Source organism: Balaenoptera borealis (assembly GCF_965194805.1).
Source record: "Balaenoptera borealis genome assembly, chromosome: 3".
NCBI lineage: Eukaryota > Metazoa > Chordata > Mammalia > Artiodactyla > Balaenopteridae > Balaenoptera > Balaenoptera borealis.
Genome location: NC_138866.1, coordinates 116,312,804 through 116,338,525, shown reverse-complemented (window position 1 = coordinate 116,338,525; position 25,722 = coordinate 116,312,804). Strand labels below are relative to the sequence as shown.

Below are 25,722 nucleotides of genomic sequence, written 5' to 3'. Positions count from 1 at the left end.
GAGAGTGTTGGGACCTGCCAACCCCCCCCCACCCCGAGCCACACTGGCTGCTTCTCCGTGTGTAAATGGCTTTACCATCGTGTGCAGCTTAACCATCCCTCTGCAGTCCCGTAGGGAGGAAAACAGCCCTTCTTATGCAACCCTGTCTGGAGAGACAGACAGCAAATGAGCACGGCTAAAAATATTTCATTTTCGTGTGTGTGGTGTGGGGCAGAGAAGGAGGGGCTGTGGGAAGGTGGGTCACATTGCCAAATGCTCTGGATTTTTATCTGCGCTCAGCTGGGAATACAGGAAATAACAGGAGAGTGGCAGCTCTGGCCACGTGGAATCTATCCCATGGTGCTTTCAGTCCAGGATTCCGATTCCTCCTCCTCCTTCCTAGCTCATGCACCCCAGCCTCCAGGTGCTACCCCAGGCCTCAGTCATGGACACCGTCAGTGCCCTGCCCAGGCTCTCAAAGCTCCCATCCTCTAGCTTCTTGGAGCTCTGCCGCTAATGGCTAGCACCTGTGACCTTCAGCACGTTGCTCTTGGACACTGGAACACAAGTGTCCAGGGAAAGCTGCATGTGGTAGGAGTTGATCCCTATCCATCCACCCCATAGCCAATGACTGACCGGAGAGGGAGTACTGAGGTGTCATTCACACTTCAGAGCTCCCCTGGGATCGGGCTGAGCGTGGAGCCTCACCTGCAACTCCACCCTGCCTGGCTTCTTCCCCTGACGCAACCTGCTCCACCCCTCCCTTAGCAGTTTTCCCTGGGAGCACACCTTTAACCAGTCCTTCGCTCCTGGCACCTCGGCTCTGAGTCCACTTCAGGGACAACCCCACTTACGAAGCCTTCCTCTGGGAGCCCATCCTGACTCCAGACCAGCTGCCTTTTCCGCACCTTCCTAATGAACTCTTCTCTGATTGTTGGCAGCAAGCATTTAAGTGCTGTGTTCCTTTGACTCCAGGATGACCTGGGTGTTTGTAAGAAGGAGGAGATCTGCGTTTTGATCAGCCTGCCCTGTTCCTCACGTTATTCTTATGCACACTATATTTTAAGAACCTCTGTATAGAGGATTCTTGGAGTATTCCTTATCTCTTTTGCGAGACCACAAACTCCTTGTAAGATAACTATTTTCTTAATGTTTTGTGCAAAATGCTTTGATATGCATCGAGCCATTTGATCCTCCCAACCACACCATGTGGTAAAAAAATTTAAAAAGTGGTTATTATCCTCACTGTGAACAAGCAAGACTCAAGAATATTATGTGGGAGGGGTAGAAAAGATTCAAGGGTAGAATGGGTGGTCTAGATGACCTTTAAGACCCCTCCAACTATGACCTTTTAGTCTATACTGTTTTAAATTTCTCTGTGACTCTATTCAAGTTAATCAGCTGGTTAGGAGTGGAGGAAAGGAACAAAGATGTGTGTGTATGATCTATTAAGTATGACAATCCAATGAGATTATTACTATTATTACATCTATTTGTATAATAGATAAATATACTTATATATAAGTATATAATAAAACAGGCTCAGAGCAGTTAAATGAAATAATAATCGTTGTACTTTTTTAAGGGCCAATGACAGAAATCTCGCTCAAATTAGCATAAATAGAAAATATTTATTGCAGTAGCTGGCTTCAGGCCTGGCTGGATCTAGGAACTCTAACAATATCAAGTTATTGCTTCTTCCGTGTGTCTGGGAAAGAAGATTCCAAGCAGTTCCCATGTCATTCTTAGAGTCCCAGTCCCAGAGGAAAAGAGAGTGCCCTTTCTGATAGCTCTTAGGGAAAAAAAGAAGGCTTAAGGAAGACTCTAATTGGCCCCACCTTGATCATGGCCTGTTACCAGAACAAATCATTTTGGCTAGGTTGATGAGTCCTTGAATGCCCAGACCTCAGCCTTGTGCCCATACCTGGCCAGGAAGGATAGGTCAGCACCATCTGAATCACAGGGGAATGGGAGAATCAGAAACCAAGGGACTGAGCCACAAATGACTTGCCAAAGGTCAAGGGCTTAGTAAGTGGTAAGGTTAAGACTTGAACCCAGGTCTTTTGTCTTGATGTAGAGAGTTGGTTCCTTTATTCCACAGCTGTGATCCACAGTACCTAGCCAGTACCAGAGGCACCATCACGGTCAACATTAGCAGCCATGGCAGCTGTTAAGTTTTTAAATTTAACATAAAGGGCACCTTTAACTTTTCAAATTACTTTGACCAACACTCTCTTTTTCCTCATCCTCAGAAAACTGAGACATGTAGATTAATTGTAAATTCACATGCAGTTGTGGGAACCAATATAGAGAGACCCATGTATCTTTCACCCAGTTTCCCCCATGGTAACATCTGGTGAAATTATAGCACAGTATCACAGTAAGGATGTTGACACTGATCCAGTTGAGAAGACACAGATCATTTCCAACCACAGGATCCCACATGATGCCCTTTTATAGCCTCATACACTTCTTTCCTGTCCCCATCTCCTCCTTAATCCCTGGCAACCACTGGAGAGCCACATGTTCTCTATTTCTATAATTTTGTCATTTAAAGAATGTTGTGTAAATGGAATTATACAGTGTGTAACATTTTGGGATTGGCTTTTTTCACACAGCATAATTTTCTGGAGATTCAGCACAGTTGTTGCATATATCAATAGCTTATCCCTTTTTATTGCTGAACAGCATTCTGTGATGTGGATATACCACCAGCTTGTTTAACCATTCACCTGTTAAGGGACATCTGAGTTGGTTCCAGTTTTGGACTGTTACAAATAAAACCGCTATTAACATTCATGTACATGTTGTTGGTTTTTTAAAAAATATTTTATATTTTTTTATAAATTTATTTATTTGGTTTATTTTAATTTTTGGCTGTGTTTGGTCTTTGTTGCTGTGCGCGGGCTTTCTCTAGTTCCAGCGAGCGGGGGCTACTTTTCCTTGCGGTGCGCGGGCCTCTTATTGTCGTAGCTTCTCTTGTTGCGGAGCACGGACTCTAGGCACGCGGGCTTCAGTAATTGTGGCTCGTGGGTTCTAGAGCACAGGCTCAGTAGTTGTGGCACACGGGCATAGTTGCTCCGTGGCATGTGGGATCTTCCCGGACCAGAGATCGAACCCGTGTCCCCTGCATTGGCAGGAGGATTCTTCACCACTCCGCCACCAGGGAAGTCCCATGTACATGTTTTTATGTGAACACAAGTCTTGGTTTCTTTGGAATAAGTGCCTAGGGGTGCAATTGCTGTGTCATATGGTAGTTACATGTTTAGTTTTTTAAGAAACTGCCAAATTGTTTTCCAGAGTAGCTGTACCATCTTACATTCTCACCAGCAATGTGTGAGTGATCCAGTCTCTCCGCACTGTCACTATTTTGATTTTAGCCATCCTGAGAGTAGTGCTATCTCACTGTAGTATTAATTTGCATGACCTTAGTGGCTAATGATGATGAACATCTCTTTCTGTGCTTATTTGCCATCTGAATATCCTCTCTGGTGAAATGTCTGTGCCTATCTTTGCCCTTTTCCTAATTGGTTTGTTTGAGGTTTTTACTGTTGAGTTTTGAGAATGCTTTAGATATTCTAAATACTAGTTCTTGTCAGTTACATGGTTTGCAAATATTTTTCCTCAGCCTGTGCTTGTTTTTCACCCACAGGGTGAAATAAAATATTTTTTAGAATAAAAGTTTTAATTTTGATGAGGTCGAACTTATAATTTTTTCCTTTTATGGATCATGATTTTGGTGTCAAGTCTAAGGACTCTTTGTTTAGCCCTAGATCACAAAGATTTTCCCCCTATGTTTTTTTTCCCAAATGCTTTATAGTTTTATGCTTTATATTAAAGTCTGCAATTCATTTTGGGTTAATTTTTGTACAAGGTGTGAGGTTTGGATCAAGGTTTATTTTTCTGCTTATGGATGTTCAGTCACTCCAGCACCATTTGTGGAAAAGGCTGTCCTTTCTCTGTTGAATTGCTTTTGCAGCTTTGTCAAAAATCAGTTGGGTATATTTGTGTGGGTCGATTTCAGAGCTCTCTATTCTGTTCTGTTGATCTGTGTGTCTGTCCTGCCACCAATACCACACAATCTTGATTGCTATAGCTATTCAGTAAGTCTCGAAATTGAGTAGACTGATTTCTCCCAATTTATTTTTCTTTCTAGAAATTATTCTCGCTATTCTAGTTCTTTTGTCTTTCCATATAAATTTTAGAATAAGCTTATCTATATCGACACAGTATCTTGTAGAAACTGCATTAAACCTAAATATTAATTTGGGGAGTATGGACATCTTTACTATTTTGAGTCTTCAGTCCACGAACACAAACATAAATACACAAACAGCACAATACCACTTTTTTTTTGGTCTCTTTCCATTTTTCTTTATTAGCATCTCAGCAGCTATAACACATATGGATCAAGTAAGTAATAAGGTGTTCACTCAACAACAATAACAGCAATGCACATATGTCTACATATATTTCACGTGCATTTAGAATTGGGTATACCTAGTCTCTGCTTCTAAGATAAACAGAGAAGACACTCATGTTAACTAAAACGTCCAGTACTATGCGATATGTGATTTAGTAGGTAAACACAGAAGAAACACAGTGGAAAAGATGCCTACATGTTCTCTCAGATCCAATTTGAGTTAGTGATTCTGACTCACAATACCACTTTTATAAAGATTTAAAACAATAACACACTAAAACTAAACACATGTATTTGGTGAACACATTTTTTTTTTTTAAACTTTGGGTTTATTTATTTATTTATTTTTATGGCTGTGTTGGGTCTTCGTTTCTGTGTGAGGGCTTTCTCTAATTGCAGCAAGCGGGGGCCATTCTTCATCGCGGTGCGCGGGCCTCTCATTATCGTGGCCTCTCTTGTTGCGGAGCACAGGCTCCAGACGCGCAGGCTCAGTAATTGTGGCTCACGGGCCCAGTTGCTCCGCGGCATGTGGGATCCTCCCAGACCAGGGCTCGAACCCGTGTCCCCTGCATTGGCAGGCAGACTCTCAACCACTGCGCCACCAGGGAAGCCCTGGTGAACACATTTTTAAAGTAAGGGAATGATGAATACAAGATTCGGGACAGTGGTTGACTCGGGAGGGGGAGGCAGGAAGATGGGATGGGAGAAATACATATGTTACCGGTGTTTCATTTCTTGGTATTGCATGGTAGGTTCAAGGGTGTTTATTAAAACACCTACATAAAAAAATAAGCAATGACTACAGCAGTGATGAACCATACTGACGTATCCATGTTGTGCAGATCCTGAAGCTTATCTAATTTGGGGAAGGAGAGACAGTGCAAGAAAAAAAATATACAAAATATAAAATCAGGTATAAAAGTATTTAGAACTAGAAATCACAAACTGTAAATTTTAAAAATGTGACAACACAAACATCACAAAATCCAAAAGAATACTATAATATTTTCATTAATAATAATTGCACTCTAACACACCTCAAGGATACTGATACTTTCTTTCCCCTATATTTTAACATTTCTGACTGCACCCTGTTTGACCATCTATTTATATCATATGGATTTTCTAGAGAGGGGAAAGATAATTCCATTTTCCCTCTGGCATGTGTTATCAAAATATGTTTTGTGTTGTTGGTAATTTGAAAAAATTGGCTTCACAGCTTGTTACTCGTAATATCGCACATAAAACTTCCCGTGAAGTTTCCTGCTCAGCTGGTGCTTTATGCCCAGAGGTTGTTCCCCGGGCATCTGGCCCAGCTCAGTCCAGCCATCACCATCACTCCCACCTGCCAGACAGGTACCCAAGGAGCAGGGTGACAGCAAAGGCTGGATCTTCGTGGCGTCTCCTTCAGAGTCTTCTCCATGGGCTTTAAAATCAGGGTTCACATGTTTGGTGATGTCCCCCAGGGGTAGGTGTTGGGGAGCTCTGTGTACAATACATGGGGTCATGCTGACACCACCAGGGCACAGGTGATCAGACATCCTGCACCCCCAGCAGAGAATGCCCAGGCTTGGAAGGGCCCGGTCAAGAGAGGAGTCCTGAAGCCTCAGTTTCATTAGCTCCACTGCCCATCACATCTGGAACCAAGACTCCTCAGAGGTCACTAATAGTGAGATCCTCCATGCCAAACCAGTGGTGGTTGCTGTACCTCTTTGGAACTCCCTCTGGAGGGGAAAATATCTCGGTCACACAACCCAGGGCATGAGAGAGCTGCAAGCCCAATGGCTTACCCACATTTACTGCCTGGCTGTGTTTAGTCATTTACTCAACAAAGATACAACAAGCATCTGCTGTGTGTCAGGCTCTTGTGCTAGGCACTGGGTACCACAATGGACCTGCCCTGCGGGAGCATCCTTAAAGAGAAAATAGCATCAGTTTAAGTCTGAGCACATCTGCCTCTCAGAGTTAAGTGTTCCTGACCTTAGGCCTCCTCAGGCCCCCGCTCTTACTCCGTCAAACCATCAAGTGTCCATCCCAGGCACACTGGGCACGTGCTTCATGTTTCTGTGTCCCCAGTGCCCAGCACACTTGCTCAGCATGCAGCGAGAGTCAACGTTGAATGGAGCGGGGCGGCCAGAAAAGCCCAGGGCAGGTGGACCTGGAGGCCGTGTTTTGAAGGAGCCCCAGGGAAGGCAGTAGAGCTGGGCTTTAGCACTGACCTTAGACGCATTCCCAGACCAGTGTGACTTTGGCTTCTGATGCTCCACAGGTACCTGGCCACAACCAAAGCAGATTCCACTCCACTCCATCCCCAGGATGATGGGGAATCAAAGCGGGGAAGCAGAACTTTCCTGAGGAGGGGGGAGGGGTGAAGGAAGCGGCGGCGTCTGGTCTTTGGGAGCAGATAGCGCTGGACTGAGGCTTCTCCCCTCACTACTCAGCAGCCCCAGGGCCTCCTTGTACCCTGCACACTTATGACCTTCTTCTCTGTGAACAGTAATGGGTGCCGGCCCAGCCATGTCTCCTGGGAGGGTGGAGGGAAGGCTACACGTCCAGAAAGGCCACAATGGCCTTGGTATGGACTCCCAGCCCTCTGTTCCCCACCAAGCCTCTCTGCTCCACAGGCCTGATCTTACACAAGAGCAAAAGCTCCAGAAAGGTTGGGGCTAGTCTTTCTCCCCACTGGGCATCTAGGACAGTACCTGAAACATAATGGGGCAAGATAAATATTTATCAAAGGATGGAGGGAAAGGTTATTACAGTACTGCAGAATATAATGAACATAAAACTGTATAGTCAAAATAACGCATCACTAGGCTAGTTGCTTTGGTTAAAATGACTTCCCAACTATAAAAAATCTGACCTCAAAAATGTGTTTTCCACTTTTCAGGAGTACGAATGCCAGTTTGGTGCTATTTGAAGAGCTCTCTCCTTTGTTGATGCTTTTATTACTAACTCACTGTGAAAAGTTCAATTGCAGACTCGGAGAAGCAGAGAGCTGCCCAGAATGAGATTGTTATAGATCTTCAGTGCAGATGTCATAAAGCAGCAAATACTCTTTCCTCCTGTAACCTCCATACCAGCAGCTCTGTAGCCCTAATCCCTACTCCATACCTAACAATCTCAGTGTAGCAAAGGAAGGAGGGTGACTGTGTGTGCTTGTGTGTGTGACGTCTCTTTTCCCGTCACATGTTCAGAATGCACGTTTCACTTGTGCCTCTGGTGAGCCCTGGAGCCCGGCCCTCCACTCTGTCATGTGCCGTTTGTCAGGAGAGGGACCAATGCACCATGTTCAATAGATATGAAACCACATAAGGATGAGCCAAACCTACAAACTATCTGCTCGGAGGTTCCCCAGCCTGGACCCACATTGAAACCTCATCTTCCTGTATGCCCAGAGTTATAGCTCATGTTCCTAAATATCATGCTTACACCTCCTCACCCTGACATTCACTTCTTTCTCTGTCTTCCTATACCCCCCAGCTACAGTTACTACCTGTCTATAGGCTGCCAGTCTACTGCATAGGTCTTGGCCCCCTGTAGTGTGACATAAGACCCAGATTCTCCTTGGCACAGTCCTAATCACCTTCAGACTCCCCCACTTCTGCCATCCCTCCTGTACCCTTGGAAATCTCCTTTATGACCTCCTCATAGGTCACCTCTATCTATTATGTCTCAACCCCACCTCCCATTGCATTTTCAACCCCCAGAGGAAAGCTAACATCATTTACCTGCTACTGTTGTCTCCTTTCTTCTTTGTCCTTTGGTCTTATTCATTTTCCACTAGAAATTAAGCTCTATGAGGGCAGGATGTGTCTGCTTTGTTCACCAAAGTATCCCCAGTGCCAGGCACAAGGAAGGCACTCAATAAATATTACTGAACACAAAAATGCATAGCATGGTTGAGCAACTGGCCAGTGGGTTTGGAACTAGCTCAATTCGTCAGCTTCTGGGGCATTTTTAGAAACCCTAGTAGCTCCAGAAACGATGTTACTAAAGCCCCAGGAAAGGAACATTCTATTACATGATAAACAACCTCTGCTCATAAAAGAAAAAAAAGAAAAGAAAAAAACCACTTCTCTCCTCCCCACCACCAGCCCCATCAAGAATTCCATCCTTTTTTAGACAAATCTACTTGGGGAGTAAGCACAACAGAATGTGCAAGGGGTCCCAGTTTTACTAGGTGCATCTCTGGTTGCCTTAGAACTGTGGTTTGCTATTTTAACTGTGCATCGTAAGTCCTGGGGAATTTGTTTAAAACACTATTCCTGGGCCCTATCCCCAGAGGCTTGGTTTTAGTAGGTCTGGGATAAAGCCCAGAATCTGTGTTTTTAATAATCTCTCTAGACAATAGAGGCAAGTGGCTCTCACATCTCACGGTGAGAGACTGTATCTTAGAGCTATGAAAATTCATCCAGTATTGTCAGATGTGACCTGACACAGAGGAGGTTAAGGGGAGCTATTTGATGCCAATATGGTGGCATCAGACACTCTATGAACCACAACTGGAAAAGGACGTACATGAAAACTGAAAGGACAGACAGACACACAGCCAAGGACAAACGCAAAAGCGTGATGTGGAATTCTTGACAAGGCTGAAGGCCAGAGTAGACTAAGGGGTGTTTCCTAAAGGAAATTGATGTATTTGAAGACTTGCCCTGTGAAGGAGAGTATGAAATTCAGGGGAGCTGCTCCAGTGGGTAGTAGTTACAAGGAGACAGATTTCAGCTCAACATACGAAAGAACTTTATCACAGACTCACCCTGCAGTGGAGTGGGCTTCATGATTTGCTTAAAAATTAGAGATATTTTATTTACCACAATTTCCTCTTAGAGAAAGCATTCCATAAGGCTAGAAAGAGGAGTAATGACCAGCAGCTGGACTTAAGAGTTGGATAAACCTCAAGGGGACAACCTCCATAACCAAATGTAATCACTGGTGTTAAATCACTGCTGGGGAATGCAGGTCTGGGAAACTGTGAGCTTTTACTTCCCTGCATGGTGAATGCAAGTTTGGGCTGGAGCTGAACTGCTGGGCAGAGTAATTAAGAGCTGTATGGAGAAAGGGTGGAGGAAAAATAACACTGTAGCATGGTGGGTGGAGGGCAAATCTGATGAGAAGGATGTCTGGAAGCTTTTATTGTTCTGATGTAGAGTATAACATATAATAGAGCCCTCCTCAAAATCTTCACTGAGCTTCATGGTTTTCACTTATGCTTTGGGCAGTGAATTTGCTTTTGAGGGACATGATAAACTCTTGGTTCCTGATTAAGACTGGCCTGGGACAAAATCAAAGTTTACTCAGAGAAGAAGAGCCAAATATGGGTTTTAGTGTAAGCTCCTCCTGTGTGTCCAGCATGTGTTAACTATGTCAAATGCAGTATTACATTAAATTTTCACCATAATCCTGTTAGGTAGAAATTATCATCTCTGTTTTTCAAGGAAGGAAACCAAGGGTCCAAAATGTCAAATGGCTTATTCAGTGATGGAACCTGGGACCCCAACCCAGGCCTGTCTGACCTGAAGGTCTGTATTTTTAAATACTGCTCCCCCCGTCACTGGAATGTTCAGTCTGAGGCTGGTGACCCTCTGTCAGGTATGTGGTAGAGGGACTTCTGCACTGATAGGAGTTTGGGCCATGAGATTATGCCTACACATAACTACACTGGATGTGAACACACACACGTACACACTCTAAGGATGCACATATGTGTCTTTCCACGCTTACAAAGGGACTGAATCATCCACAGCCCTCAACTTTGCCATGTCTTTTTCTCTGAGCCCTGTGTGGCCTCCATCAGAAGCTCCTGGGCCATGAGAGTTTGGCACCAGGAAGATACAACATTTGCTTCCCCCACTCTACAAATAATGACTGGACACTTGCCCTGTGCCCAGCAGGGTACTAGGCACTGGGGACACAGGACTGAAAAAAGGCAGATAAGCTCCCTGCTCTCGTGGAAGAGACAGACATTAACCAAATAACCACAAAGACAAACATACAATTGCATCATGATTCCGCTGTCATGGGGAGGTCCATGGTGCTATGGAGGGGGTCCCCTGAAGGAGCTGGGCTTGAGGACATGTGGACTGAGGTCTGAGGATAAACAGGTGTTGTCAGGTAACGGATAGAGAAGAGCACTCTAGGCAGAAGGAACAGCATGTGCAAGGGTCCTGTGGCGAGAGGGAGTGTGGCCTTGGGGAACTGCAGGCAGGCTGATGTAAGCTGGGCAGTGATGGAGGTGGAACGAGGCCTGAGAGAGGGCTGACCAGGCAGGGCCTTGGAGATGTGACAGTGGCAATTCCCGAAAAGCAGTAAGGAGCCATTGATGGGCTTTAAAGAAGGGGCACAGAGGAGTGTAACATATTTACATTTCAGAAAGAGGCCCTGGCTTCCCTGTGGGAAAGAGATGGAGAAGACCTAGCAGGCATGCAATTAGCCCTGCTGGGAGGTGACTGTACGGTCCAGAGCCATCGCCACCAGAGATGAAGGTGACAGATGCCAAGGTCTTTAAGGAGTAAATACCAGGACTTCACTGGCCCAAGTCCTCAGCCTCTTCTGCAGGGCACTGGGGTCCAGGACAGGATGCTCAGCCTTTTGGCCCACCTGAGAACAAAATAGACACTTGGAGGTAGCAAGAAGTCCCTGCTTTGTCCTCCTAAGAACCATTTCCTCTTTGGCTGAGCTCAGGCATTTTGCTAAGTGGTAGGGGAGTGGTGGAGGGTGAAGAAGGGAGGCAAGCGCTCTAATTTCTGGGCCATTTTCCCATTTTTTTGTGGGAAAGTGCCCTACAGTTATCTGCACAGATTGTCAGATTGTCTGGCAGGAACACCAGCTGGGGCCCTCTGGGGAGAAGAAATGCATGATTCAGCCGGTGAGATGGAGCCAGGAAGGTTTGCAATTGATGGAGGAGGCTGGAGGGATGCTGGGGGTGAGGGGCAAGGAGTGAGGGGCATGGGTTCCTCCAGGCAAGAAAGCTCTGGGGAGCAGGGCAGAGACAGTGAGGAGGCCAGAATGAAGCTGGCCAGTGCCCCAGGCATGCCAAGCGGAAGGCAGGCTCCTGTGTGCCACTTCCTGGAGGCGAAGCTGCTTGGCCAGGGAGCCAAGAAATAATAAGATCGGACTGATCGAGTGCCTGATTCAGCAATGGGGTTGCTCTTGGTCCAGGCCCAGTCTGGAAATTACAGGCCTGGGTTGCAGCTTCTGGGACAGCTGCTGGAATCAGGGGCCTGCTGGTAGTTGTGGTTGATAGCCACATGGCCCTGCCTCGCCTTACTGGGCCATGGTCATCGATTGGAGGAGGGGGGTCTCCCGGTCCAGGCTGGAGAGCTGCTCCCATGAAGGCCCTGCCAGGGTTGCCCCGGCAGCACAGATGTCAGAGAACACTGCATCTGCAACCCACTGCAAGATTATCCTGGCCTCACCTGGGTCCACAAGACAAGGGTGGTGAATTCTAAGTCTCCTTCACGGTAGTCATGAAAAATGCAGGTCTGTGTAGGTGCCATCATGGTACAAAGGAGATAGGAAGTGACTCTCTAATCCTAGCTCTGCCCTTGCTGTGTGGCTTTGGAAAATTCACTCCCCCTTTCTGAGCCTCAGTTTCCCAACCAGAAAACGGAGACAATAGCATCTGTTTTGGTTCACAAGACTGTTGTGATGGCCAAAGTTCAAGACATGGAAGAAAAACAAGATAAGAATATAATGACCGTGATGACATCCCAACTGCCCTTCACCTCATGAGAAAAAGACCCTTAACCCTATTTTAGAGAAAGCAGAGACTCGTTGAGGTTAAGTATCTGACTAAGATAAAGTGGATGGTGAGCGGCTGAGCCAGCGTTCCAGCCATGTCCACTGACCTCAAGACAAAGGTTTCCTCCATCCCCCACCCCCACAGGTGCCTGTGGGTTAGTCTGGAGCCAATCTGCATTTAAAAAGGTTTTAAAACAAATATTAGTCCTGAAATTCAGAACCAGAGACAGCAGTTGCCGTGTTAATTTTCAGACGTAAAAGTAAGCGAGACTATTAGGGTCAGCTCATAGCAACCTCTCCATGAACTCCAGCTAAATAAAATATCTGGAGGTTTGTCCCCCCGGATCTGTGAAACAAGAGTAGCATGGTTAGAGTTGGATTTTTTTTTTTTTTTAGATAGAGATCAGCAAGTAGCAGGAACTTTAGAGATCAGGTATTTCCCCCACCCCCATTTTATACATAAGGAAACTGAGGTCCCGAGAAGGGAGGACCAGCACAGCGTCATCCTTGGCCAGCTAGAGGCAGAGCTGGGAGTCTTCCCTATTCTCCAGTGATGATCTTTCCAAAGTAGCAGCTGCCTCACAAATTCACCGCATGTGACTGGGTGATCTCAGGAAGGGAGGGGTGACACTTTCAAGGAGTCCTTCAGCAGGTCACAGGGGTCCTTGCCTCTGCGAAGGTGCTGAGGGCTCTGTAGATGGAAGTTCAAGGCCCATGCTTAGCCCCACCAGGTCCCATCAGCTATCTTTCTTCAACCCTCAAGACTCCCCAGCTCCATCTTTGTGCTCTATCCTGTCCGCCAGCTACCACCTCCACCCACTCCTCCCTATTCCCTGCCTCAGTTTCCCCCACTGATGCCATCCTTTCTATGTATCCAATTTTTACTCTTCCTTTAAGGGAGATGTTCTGCCTGCTCTGTGAAGCTTATCTCAGGTTCTCTAGCCCTCTCTCTCTTCTCTGAACCAGGATAGTAATAACAAAGGTAATTATTGTTATTATAGTAACAATAATAATGATAATATATAATAATAATTATTATTACAGTAACTAACACTTATTGAGGTTTCAAACATGCCAAGTGCTACGCTAAGAGATCACCTCACATAAATCCTAGGTGCGTTATCACTCCCCAGTGGGTACTATTTTTATCCCCATTTTGAAGGGGAGGAGGATACAGGGGATCTGGAGAGTTTAAGTAAGTTGCCCAAGGTCACACAGTTTGTCAGTGACAGAGCTGGGACGCAAGCCCAGGGCTGGCTGTGTGAGTCAGGGGCTTTGCTCTAACCATCTGGCTTCACTGCCTCTGGGGACGGGGCCTGCAGCTCCTTCAGTCTCTACCACCCATCCTGGCAGCTTCTTACACCCTATCCCATTGGGGTCCATTTCCCTGACTGACCGTCTAGACTGTGACCTCTCAAGGGAAGAATAGGCAAGTATGTGCTCTTTTCAGTCTCCCTGGTTCCTAGAGAATTAGGCAGAATTGGCTCTCAAAAAAAGACCATCCTTACCTTGCCTTCTGGAGAAGGACTCTGCTTCTGGGAAACAGAAAGACTTAAGTCAGCCTGGCCCATCCGCTAGTCAGTTTCCACATTCTCACAAGACCAGGGTCTCTTTTTGCAGTAGCAGAGCAAGTGGGCTCCTCCCATTCCATGCTGTAAATCTCTCGGGTCAGCTGCCTGTAGAATTCCCTCCTTTTTTCTCCTCCTTCCTTGACTCTCAGCAGCGCCCTTCTACTCTCTCATCACCACTGAGCACTTCCAAGGACCTTGCTCCGTCTGTCTTGTCTGTAGACTGACAGCTCCTCACTGCCCCCCAAGGCCCCAGTCATTGCTCTGCCTGGCAAGTCTGGACAGCACTGGGAACAAGCTCATGCCTGCTACGTAGAGGAAGTGGCATCTCCCAGTTCCCTGAGCATTTCCCCTGGATGGGAGGTAATCAGCATCTCACCCTCATGCTACTCTAATGACCACCCCTGGCTGCTCCGTGATAGCCACGTAAGTGCTGTCAGTGCTGGCAACCGCAGGGACCTGCTTGCCAATAACTTAGATCAGGGCAGTGGTAAGCAAAGTTACCTTCAGAGACAGACTGGTCCCATGTCAGCAAGACTGAGCTGCATCCTGATGGAAAGGTCTAAAGAGAGAATGTGTAGGTCACATGGGGAGGGGTTGGCCAATCACAGAAGAGAGAGACTGGTGGTGTGCCCAGGCCGCCACTGGGTAGTGCCTGGAAATACAGGCAGAGGAAGCCCTGGGCCATGGACTGGAAGCATTTTTATTTACATAAATTCATTTCGTTCAATCTCTAGTCATTCATTTATTCATCAAACACACCTGTGCCATATGCTCCTCTAGCGTCTAGGATTCACTGGTGAGCAGAACTGATGAGTTTCCATTGCATTTATCTCAATTTGTAATTTTATTTTTAGCTGTGTGGTTATTAGTAAATATGTCCTGCCTCCTTGTTAGGCTGTAAGCTCTCTTCTGCTCAATGCTGTATTCCCAGTACCTACCATGGGATCTGGGTCAGAGTAGCACTTGATGAATATTCATTGACTGAGTATAGGACAGGTCACCCCTGTTGAGATGAGAGATGCAGGATATTGTATCAATAGACTGTGAAGATTCCAGCCTCACTGGCAAGGCCATCCAGGTGTGAGAGGGATGGTCCCCCTGTCCTCACTGTGAGTGCCCTGAGCCACTTCCTACTGGAGATGAGGGCCCCCACTTAGCCCCCCTTCAGGAAGAAAATGTGGGCACACTGACAGGAGTACTGAGTTCTACTCGCAAATTAACAATGTAGTATTTAGGTTTATCCACGGGATTCATGTGCTTTGTTCAAGAGGACCTGCCCTTCCCCTGCCCCCTTGGGTGGAGGATGGGGCTGACAGCTGCAGATGTCTGGTGTTCCTGGCTGAGAGTCAGTGTAATGAGTGTCCCCTTGAGGCCTTCTGGGAGATGACTAACCTGAGATCCCCAGAGACCACGCTCAGGGGCAGCCCTGGGAAACCTCCTCTCCACTTAAGTGTCCACACCAGGACAGGCTCATGACCGCTCCCCTGTTCTGGGGCGCTATCACATCTATGTTTAAGAACTGCCTCTACTCCTCTATCACTTCCCCAGAGCTGGAGGCCATCTGGGCAAAGAGGACCCTCAGAGATCATCTAATCCAACTCCCTCACTTTATTATTTTTATTTATTGTAACATATATCACATATACAGAAGTGCACAAGAGATGTGTGTATAGTTTGTAGAATCATAAAAAGGAACATCATGTACACATCATCCACATTAAGAAATGAAACATTATCAGTACATTAGAACTGCCCGCCCCCATTCCATGTAGTAATAACCCCCTCCCCCTAATACACACACTAGAGGTAACCATGTCTTGATTTGGGGTTAATAAGTCTTTAATTTTGAAAACAGTTTACCCACCTATGTTTATTATTATTATTGAGATATAATTCACATACCATAAATTTTGCCCTTTCAGAGTTAACAACTCAGTAGTTTTTAGTATACCTACACTGTTGTGCAACCACAATCTAATTGAAGAACATTTTTATCACCTCCAAAAGAAATTCCATACCCCTTAGCAGTCACTCCCATTCTTCTCTCCCCATAATCCCTAGAACCATTAATCTACTTTCCATCTCTATAGATTTGCCTCTTCTGGACATTTTACATAAATGGATCATACAATATGTAATATTTTGTGACTGGCTTCTTTCACTAAGCATAATGTGTTCAAGGCTCAGCCACGTTGTAGCACGTATCAGTTCTTCATTCCTTTTCAAGGCCCAATAATATTCCGTTGTGTAGATGTATGACATTTTGTTTTTCTGTCCATCAGGAAGTGACAGATATCTGTGTTGTTTTCACTCTATAGCTGTTATAATAATGCTGCTATGAACATTCATGTACAAATTTTTTTTTAATTAATTAATTTTATTTTTATTTTTGGCTGTGTTGGGTCTTCGTTTCTGAGCGAGGGCTTTCTCTAGTTGCGGCAAGTGGGGGCCGCTCCTCATCGCGGTGCGCGGGCCTCTCACTATCGCGGCCTCTCTTGTTGCGGAGCACAGGCTCCAGACGCGCAGGCTCAGTAATTGTGGCTCACGGGCCCAGTTGCTCCGCGGCATGTGGGAGCTTCCCAGACCAGGGCTCAAGCCCGTGTCCCCTGCATTGGCAGGCAGATTCTCAACCACTGTGCCACCAGGGAAGCCCCAAATTTGTTTAATTTATTTTTTTGAGGTAACATTGGTTTGTAACATTGTGTAAGTTTCATGTGGTCAAAATTATATTTCTACTTCTGCATACAGTACAGCATACTCACAAAAATTTAGTTTCCATCCGTCACCTTACAGTTTATCATGTGCAATTTTTTGTGTGAACATATTTTCAATTCTGTTGGGTATGTACCTAGGAGTGAAATTTGGGGGTCATAGGGTAACTCTGTGTTTATTCATTTGAGGAACTGCCAAACTGTTTTTCAAAGTGTCTGCACCATTTTACCACCAACAATGTATCAATATATGTTCTGATTTCTCTACATCCTCTCTACCACTTGTTATAGTCTGTGTTTTTGATCATAGCCATCCTAGAGGGTGTGAAGTGGTATCTCACTGTGGTTTTGATTTGCATTTCCCTAATGACTAATGATGTTGAGCATCTTTTCAAGTACTTATTGGCCATTTGTGTATTTTCTTTGGAGAAATGTCTTTTCAAATCCTGTGCTTATTCTTTAAATTGGGCAATATGTATTTTTAAATAATAAATTTCCACATGCAAAAGAATGAAGTTTGTCTCCTGCATCACACCATATGCAAAAATTAGCTCAAAATGGATCAAAGACCTAAACATAAGAGCTAAAACTATAAAACTCTCAGAGGATGTGTATAGATCTTCATAACCTTGGATTAAAAATGATTTCTTAGATATGACATCGAAAGTATAGATGACAAAAGAAAAAATAGATAAACTGAACATAATCAAAATTAAAACTTTCTGTGCTTCATAGAACACCATCAAGAAAGCGAACGTGGGAGAAAATTTGCACAAATCATATGTTTGACAAAGAACTTGTATCTAGGATATATAAAGAACTATCACGATTCAATAATAAAAAAACAAATAACCTAATTTTAAATAGGCAAAGGAACTAAAACTTCTTAATTTTAATGCAGTTAAATTTATTATTCTTTGCCTTTCTGGTTTGCACTTATTTTATCTTATTCAGGAAATCTTTCCCTACTCTGAGGTCATAAAGATATTCTCCTATATTATCTTCTAATCTTTTTATAGTTTTTCCTTTTATATTTAAGCCTTTATTCCATCTGGAATTGATTTCTTTTTGTACTGTGTAAGGTAGGAAACTAATTTCATTTTTTTCCATATGGATAACCAATTGTCCTAGTACTGCAGCTCTGCAATATCTGGTCTGTCATAAATCAAGCATGTACATATGTGAGACTTGATTTCTGAGCTCTCTATTCTATTTCATCCCTATGCTAATATCAAACTGTGTTTATCATATTGCTATGATAAACCCTGATATCTGGCATGATGAGTCCACCATCTGGTTTGTTGAGGTTTTTAAAATCAGAGTGTCTTAGCTATTCTTGACTTTTTTGCTCTTTCATATAAATTTGAGAATCAGCCTGTTAAAATTTTTTAAAAAAGTCTTTTTAAAAATACTGTTGGGATTTTCATTGGAATTATATTGAATTTACATACCTACTTTGGGAGAACTGACATCATGATGATATTGGTCTTCCTATCCAAGAACGTGGTCTATCTTTCCATTTGTTTAGGTCTTTGTTAATGTCTTTCAGTTAAGTTTTATGATCTATCCATAAAAGGCTAACCCATCTCTGTTAAATTTATTCCTAAATTCTTTACATTTTTTGCTGTTTTTGTATTTGGTATTTTTTATAACTTTTTTATTGCTGTATAATATACATTAGAAAAGTACATATATCTTAAGTTAATAATCCACTGGATTGTCACAAACTGAACACACCCATGTAATCAAGATCAAGAAGTAGAACGTTAATAGCAGCCTCAAAATCCCCTTGTGCCCCCTGTCAGTCACTACTCTCTAGGGATAAGCACTGACCCAACTCTTTCTAACCCATCTAGATACAAGTCTATGTCACCTGTTTTTGAAATTCATTTAAATGAAATCATATAGGGTTTACTCTTTGAGGTCTGGCTTCTTCACTCAGCATTATACTTATGAGATGTATTCACATTGTTATGTGTAATTGTAGCTCACTCATTCTCATTGCAGCATTGTGTGAATATACCACAATTCATTTATCCATTCTCCTGTTCATGAGCATCCCGTAGTTTCTAGTTTGGGCCTACTATGAATGGTGTGGTTAAAAACATTCTGATACGTGTCTTTTGGAAATGTATTCTGGAGTGGAATTGCCAAATCATAGAGTAGCTGTATGTTCAACTTTAGGAGATTCTGCCTAACAATTTTCCAAAGTGATTTTACCAACCTACATTCCCACCAGCAATGTAAGAGGGTTCCGAGTGGTCCCCGCCCTTGCCACTAATTGATATTTTGTCTTTTCTCATTTTAAAATTCTGGTAGGAGTGAAGTCGTATCTCATTGTATGTTTGTTTTGAATGACTTTTTTGAGATATAATTTACATACAATAAAGTTCATCTAGCGGCCGCTCTTGCCTTCTGAGACAGACGGCATTTTGCATTCTGCCTATGGAATGTGTGTCTCTCTAAATAAACTTGCTTTCACTTAAAAAAAATAAATAAAGTCATCTATTTCAAGTGTACAATTCAATGGTTTTTAGTCTGTTTTTTAGAGTTTTGCACCTATCACCATAATCTAATTTCAGAACATTTTCATCATCCCCAAAAGAAATTTTGTGCCCTTTACCAATTACTCTCTATTCTCCCTCCACTTCCTGTCCCTCCCACCTCAGTCCTAGGCAGTACTAATCTACTTTTTTCCCTAAAAATCTGCTTATTCTGGACATTCCATATAAGTGGAATCCGGAAATATGTAGTCAATTATGACTAGCTTCTTTCACTTAGCATAATGTTTCCAGTGTTCATCCATGCTGTAGTATATGTCAGTACTCTATTCCTTTTTGTTGCCAAGTAATAGTCCATTGTATGGATATACTAAGTTTAATTTTACCCATTTATCAGTTGATGAACATGTGGGATTTTTCCCCCACTTTTTGGCTGTTATAAATAATGCTGCTATGAACATCCATGTACAAGTTTTGTGTGGATATATGTTTTCATTTCTCTTGGATAGATATCTAGGAGTAAAATTGCTGAATCATATGGTAACTACTTGGGAACTGCCAGACATTTTTGCACGGGTGCTGTTTCATTTTCATTTTACGTTCCCACCAGCAGTGTTGGAGAGTCCCAGTACTTTTTATTGTCTATTTTTATTTTTTTAATTTTTAAAATTATTATTCTAGTGTGTGTGAAGTTGTATCTCATTGTGATTTCAATTTGCATTTCCCAAATGACTAATGATGTTGAACATCTTTTCCTGTGCTTATTGGCCATTTATATATCTTCTTTGGAGAAATGTCTGTTTAAATCCTTTGCTCACTTTTAATTGGGCTATTTGTTTTTATTATTATTAATGAGTTGTGAGTTCTTTATATATTCTGGATACAAGTCCTTTATTAGATTTATGATTTGCAAAAATTTACTCCCATTCTGAGAATTATCTTTTACCTTCTTGATGGTGTCCTTTGAAACACAAAGTTTTTAATCTTGGTAAAGCACAATTTAGTCTTCTCTTTTATCACCTCTGAGAAATCATTTTTTGACTCAGGTCATGAAGATTTATGCCCATGTTTTCTTCTAAGAGTTTTATAGTTTTAACTTACACTTAGATCTGTGATCTATTTTGAGTTCATTTTTGTGTATGGGTGAAGTAGGGGTCCAAATTTATTCTCATTATGGCTTTAATTTGCATTTCTCTGATGACTAATGAAGTTGAGCAGCTTTTCATGTATTTATTGGTGATTTGGATTCCTCTTTCTAAAGTGTCTGTTCACCAAGTATTTTGTCCATTTATTAACTGAGATTTTTGTTTTTATCTTAATGATTTATAGGAGTTTTGTCTATATTATGGGTATGAGTACTTTGTGGGCTAACTCACATTGTGGATTTCATTTTCACTCTCCTGATGGTACCTTTGGATGAACAAAAGTTCTAATGTTAACATGGTTTGATTTATCATTTTTTCCTTTATAGTTAGTGCTGTTTGTGTACTATTTAAGAGACCATTGCCTACTCCAGGGTCATGAAAGTGTTCTCTAATGTTTTCTTCTTCTTCTTCTTCTTTACTTTTTTGCTTTTCACATTTTGATTTGTAATCCTTCTGAATTTGATTTGTGTGTGTGAGCTAGTGGAGCAAATACAATTTTTTACATGGGGATAACCAATCAACCTAACACCATTTATTGAAAAAAATGGTCTGTTCTTATACTATGTTATAGTGTTGCCTTTATCATAAATCAGGTGCAGAATATTTGTGGATCAGTTAATAGACTGTCTAATCTGTCCCATTAATCTGCTTGTGTATCTACCATGCTGTTTTAACCACTATGGCTTTTTGATTAGTCTTGTTACCTGGTAGTGAAAGTCTTCCAGCTTAGTTTTTCTTGATATTATTTTAAATATTTTAGATTTTTTGCATTTCTGTATGAATTTTAGAATCAACTTGTCTATGTTCACCAAATACGCAAATGCACACGCACATACATGCATACAGATTTTGACACATTATGATGAATTTATAGATTAATTTGGGGAAATTGACATTTTTGTAATATTAAATCTTTCAATCCATGAACATGGTATATTCCTCCCTCTTTTTTGGATTTTAACATTTTTCTCAGTATTATTTTATACTTTTCACCATAGAAACCTTGCACATATATTGTGAGATTTATTCCTAGGTACTGATATTTCTTACAGTTTACTATTGTAAATTGTCTTTTAAAATTCCATTTTCTAAAAAAAAAAAATTCCATTTCCTACTTTTTTCTGGTACATAAAAATAAAATAGATTTTTACTATTAACTTTGTATACAATGACATAGCTAAATTCACTTATTAATTCTCGCAGGTTGTCTATAGGTTATTTTGGATTTTCTAGGCACACATTCATGTCATTTGTGAATAAAGAAAGTTTTATTTCTTCCTTTCCAATCCTTATGCCTTTCATTTCTTTTTCTTGCCTCATTGCACTTGGTAGAACCTCCAGTACAATGTTGAAGAGATGTGATAGCAGGCATCCTTGTCTTGTTCATAATCTCAGGCAGAAAGTTTTCAAAATGTTATATTGATAATATAATATCAGTAATAACAGCTTATTAAACAATTCTATAATAGCAACATTTAAGCATGATGTTTGCTGGAGTTTTTTTTTGTAGATACTCCTTAACAGTTTAATTATGTTCCCTTCTGTTTATAGTTTGATATGAGATTTTTATCATAAATGAATGTTGAATTTTGTCAAACGCATTTTCTGAATCTATCAAGATGATCATATGATTTTTCCCTCTTTTGTTAATATTGTGAATTATATCAATTGATTTTCTAACATTAACCCAAACTTGCATTCCTAGAATAAATCCCAAATATCATAATGTATTGTCCTTTTTTATATGTTGCCAGATGTTATTGAAAAAATTGATAAAATCTATTGATAATAATTTTTGCAACTATGTTCATGGGAGATGTTGATTTTTACCTTTCATTTCTTGCAATCCTTTTCAGGTTGTAATATCAAGGTGATACTGGCCTTATAAAAAGAGTTAGGAAGTGTTCCTTATTCTGATTTTCTCTGGAAAATTTGTGAAAGATTGGTATTATTTCTTCCCTAAATGTTCAGAAGAATTCACCTGTAAATCCATTTATTCCTAGAGTTTTCTTTCTAGGGAAGTTTTTAATAACAATTAAATTTCTTTAATAGATAACAGACTATTCAGATTTTCTGTTTACATCAGTTTTGATAAATTATATTTTTCAAAGAACTTTGTCCTCTAAATTTTCCTTTTTTCTTTTTTTTAAAATTTTATTGAAGTATAGTTAATTTACAATGTTGTGTTAATTTCTGCTGCACAGCAAAGTGACTCAGTTATACATATATATATTCTTTTCCATTATGGTTTACCACAGAATATTGAATATAGTTCCCTGTGCTACACAGTAGGACCTTGCTGTTTATCCATCCTATATATGCTGATTACATCTGCTAATCCCAAACTCCCAATCCTTCCCTCCCCCACTCCCCTCCCCCTTGGCAACCACAAGTCTGTTCTCCAAGTCTGTGAGTCTGTTTCTCTTTCATAGCTATGTTCATTTGTGTCGTATTTTAGGTTCCACATATAAGTGATATCATATAGTATTTGTCTTTCTCTTTCTGAGTTACTTTGCTTAGTATGATAATCTCTAGGTCCATCCATGTTGCTGCAAATTGTCCTCTGAACTTACTAATTGATTTGAATAAAGTTGTCCATAATATCTTCTTATATTTTAAGATCTATAGTGGTGTCTAGATTTTCATTTCTGATGTTGGAATTTATGTTTTCTCTCTTTTTTTCTTGATCAGTCTTGCTAGGGAGTTGTCAGTTTACTAATCTTTTCAAAGAACAAGTTTTGAGGTTTTTTTTCACATTGTAATTTATTTTCTATTACATTAATTTCTGCCTTTACCTTTATTCTTTCTATCTACTCTCTTTGGCATTATTCTGCTGAGCTCTCTAATAATTGTGTTAGAAAAGTATATTAAATTTTAGTCTTTTCTCTTTTCTAAGGAACTAATTTAGAGCTAGAAATTATAAATCAACTTTGTAGGAAAAAGTCCCTACAAGTTTTTATACATAATAGTTTCACTGTTGTTCAGTTATAAGTATTTTATTTCCATTGTGATTTCTTTGTTGACCCATGAATTGTTTAGTAGCATGATATATTTAATTTTTTTAATACATGGGTTTTCTTCTAATAATCTTTTGGGTTTTTTTCTAACTCCATTGCATTGTGTTTAGAGAATATGACCTGTATGATACCAGTTCTTTGAAACTTTTGGAGATGAGTTTTGTAACCTGATATATGGTCAGTTTTCATAAATGTTTCCCATATATGCTTGAAAGTTTCTGTATTCTTTAATCGTTGGTTACAATGTTCTATATATGCCCATTAGATCAAAATTTGTATACTGTGCTTAGTGATTTTTAAAAAGTTTTATTAGAGGAAGTGTATACTAGAAGTGTTTTTAAAATCTTTCACTACAGGGTGTATTTGTCTATTTTTCACTGTAGCTCTATGAATTTCTGCTTTATATGTTTTGAGGATATGTTGTATGCATACAAATGTAGAATTTCATATTTACTTGGTAGTTTTTTTCTATCATTATATATACTGTACCTCTTTAACTCTACAATTATTTTTGATCTTAAAGTTCTTTTTTGTCTTTTATTAACACAAACATTTCAGGTTTAGTTTGTTAGTATTTGTCTAGCGTATCTTTTTCCATGCTGAGACTTTTGATCTTTCTGTATTCTTTGTTATAAATACACCTGTGGTAAACAGCATATGATTGCCATATTCCTTTTTAATCTAGTCTGACAGTTTTTTTCTTTTGAGTTGTGTCTATTTACATTTATTGTGTTTACTGAAATATTTAAATTTACTCCTAATATCTTATTGTGTACTATTTCTTTTTCCTGCTTTTTTGTCTCTTTTCCTCACTGCTTTCTTGCTTTCTTTCACATTGAGAGTTTTTTCCTTTTCCCCTTTACTTTATTAGAAGCTGTATGTTCTTTGTCTATTTGTTGAGTGATTGTGGAAGTTATCTGTATATGCATATTGAACTTAGCACTTGCTAAAGATGTTTTCTGCCTTCCTACCAGATAATATAAATGTCTTAGAATTCTTTAACTCCAGTTACCTCTTTCCAATTCATGTGCTATTATTGTTCAGTATTCTATTTTTATCTTGTTTCTTCTCCATATTACTGACATTTTATGCAGTCCACATTATTCATATTTTAAGCAGACAGTTATTTTCTATTTGCCTACATATTTACAAATATCTTTACCCATCATTCCTTCTTGAATCTTAAACCTTCCATCTAGAACTATTTTTTGCCATCTGGAGTACATACCTTTTAATTTCCTTTAGTGAAGATTTTTGGTAATAAACTTAGTTTTTGTTTGTAAAGAAATGTCTAACTTTACCCTAATTCTTGAAGGATAGTTTCACTATGTATAAAATTCTACATTGGTAGTTATTTTCTCTCAACCTTTCTTTTTTTTTTCTTCTGTTAAAACATCAGCTGCCAAACTGTCTTTTCCTCTCTGGCTGCTTTTGCAATAGTTACTATATGTCTAGGTGGGGTGTGCATGTGTGTGTGTGTGTGTTTATTCTTTTTGGAATTCATTAGGTTTTCTGGATATAAACAATAGAAGCTTTCAACAATTCTGTAAAATTATTAGTATTTATCTCTTCAAACTTTATCTCATCCCCATTTTCTCTATTACCTCTTTCTATAAATAAATTCAAAATATATTAAAATGTGTCACTCTGAAGTAAGTCAGAAAAAGAAAAACAAATATCGTATATTAACACATATATGTGGAATCTAGAAAAATGGTACAGACGAACTGGTTTGCAAGGCAGAAATAGAGACACAGATGCAGAGAACAAACGTGTGGACACCAAGGAGGGAAAGCCGGGGGGGAGTGGTGGTGTGATGAATTGGGAGATGGGATTGACATATATACACTAATATGTATAAAACAGATAACTAATAAGAACCTGCTATATAAAAATAAAATAAAATTAAAAAAAAAACTTCTCACTCTGTCTTCCATGTCTCTTGACACCTCCCTCTCTTTCATGTTTTTTAGCTCTTTGTGTTACTAGACTACACTTGGCTGTTCTTTGAAACTATTTTCCAATTTACAAATTCTCTCTTCAGAGTCTAATCTGCTCATTAACCAATTCACTTGGGTTTGTAGTTTCAGTTTTTACATTTTTCAGTTCTCAATCTACTTGATTCTGTTTCAGACCTGTTTGTTTCTGGCTCATATTTATAATACTTTAAAATTTCTTCAAATGCATTAAACCTAGTTTTTCTGTCTGCTAATTCCAGAGTATGAAGTCTTTATAGATCTGTCCCTGCTGTGTGTTTTTTCTGCTGACCCTACATTTTGGTACCTTATTTCCTTGTGTGTTTTGTTTTATTTTGTCTTTACTGAGGCAAAAGTTGCTCATTTTCCTTGGAAGAGAGTTGCTCATTTTCCTTGGAAGAGAGTTGCTCATTTTCCTTGGAAGTTTATTTGTGGGAATTCATTGAGGGCTGAGTTTAAAGAGTTCCTCCAGAGTGTATTTATATTTGCTCCTTCCAGTGTAAGACCACTTAAAATTAAATTCTCCATTTGAGGTTTTTGAACCATGCTGATTATGAATTTGGGTGGCAAAGTCACTTAAAGTTCACTTTATAATTTTGAATTTTTAGAGTTTTTTTCCTCTTTATCCACAATCAAGATTTTTTTTTAAAGGC

The 25,722-nt window shown here is 40.7% G+C and overlaps 1 long non-coding RNA gene across 2 annotated transcripts; it reads right to left on the bottom strand.

Moving 5' to 3' along the window:
• Positions 1-80: 80 nt before the first annotated feature.
• LOC309624854 lies at positions 81-25,437 on the bottom strand. 2 transcript variants are annotated; one of them, XR_014242167.1, is made up of 3 exons: positions 13,657-25,437; positions 8,134-11,005; positions 81-7,104 (listed from the first exon to the last, which is right to left on the bottom strand). It is a non-coding gene; the product is annotated as an uncharacterized lncRNA (long non-coding RNA). The 2 variants fall into 2 exon arrangements; XR_014242168.1 differs by having other exon boundaries at positions 81-10,495; positions 10,925-11,005.
• Positions 25,438-25,722: the final 285 nt, after the last annotated feature.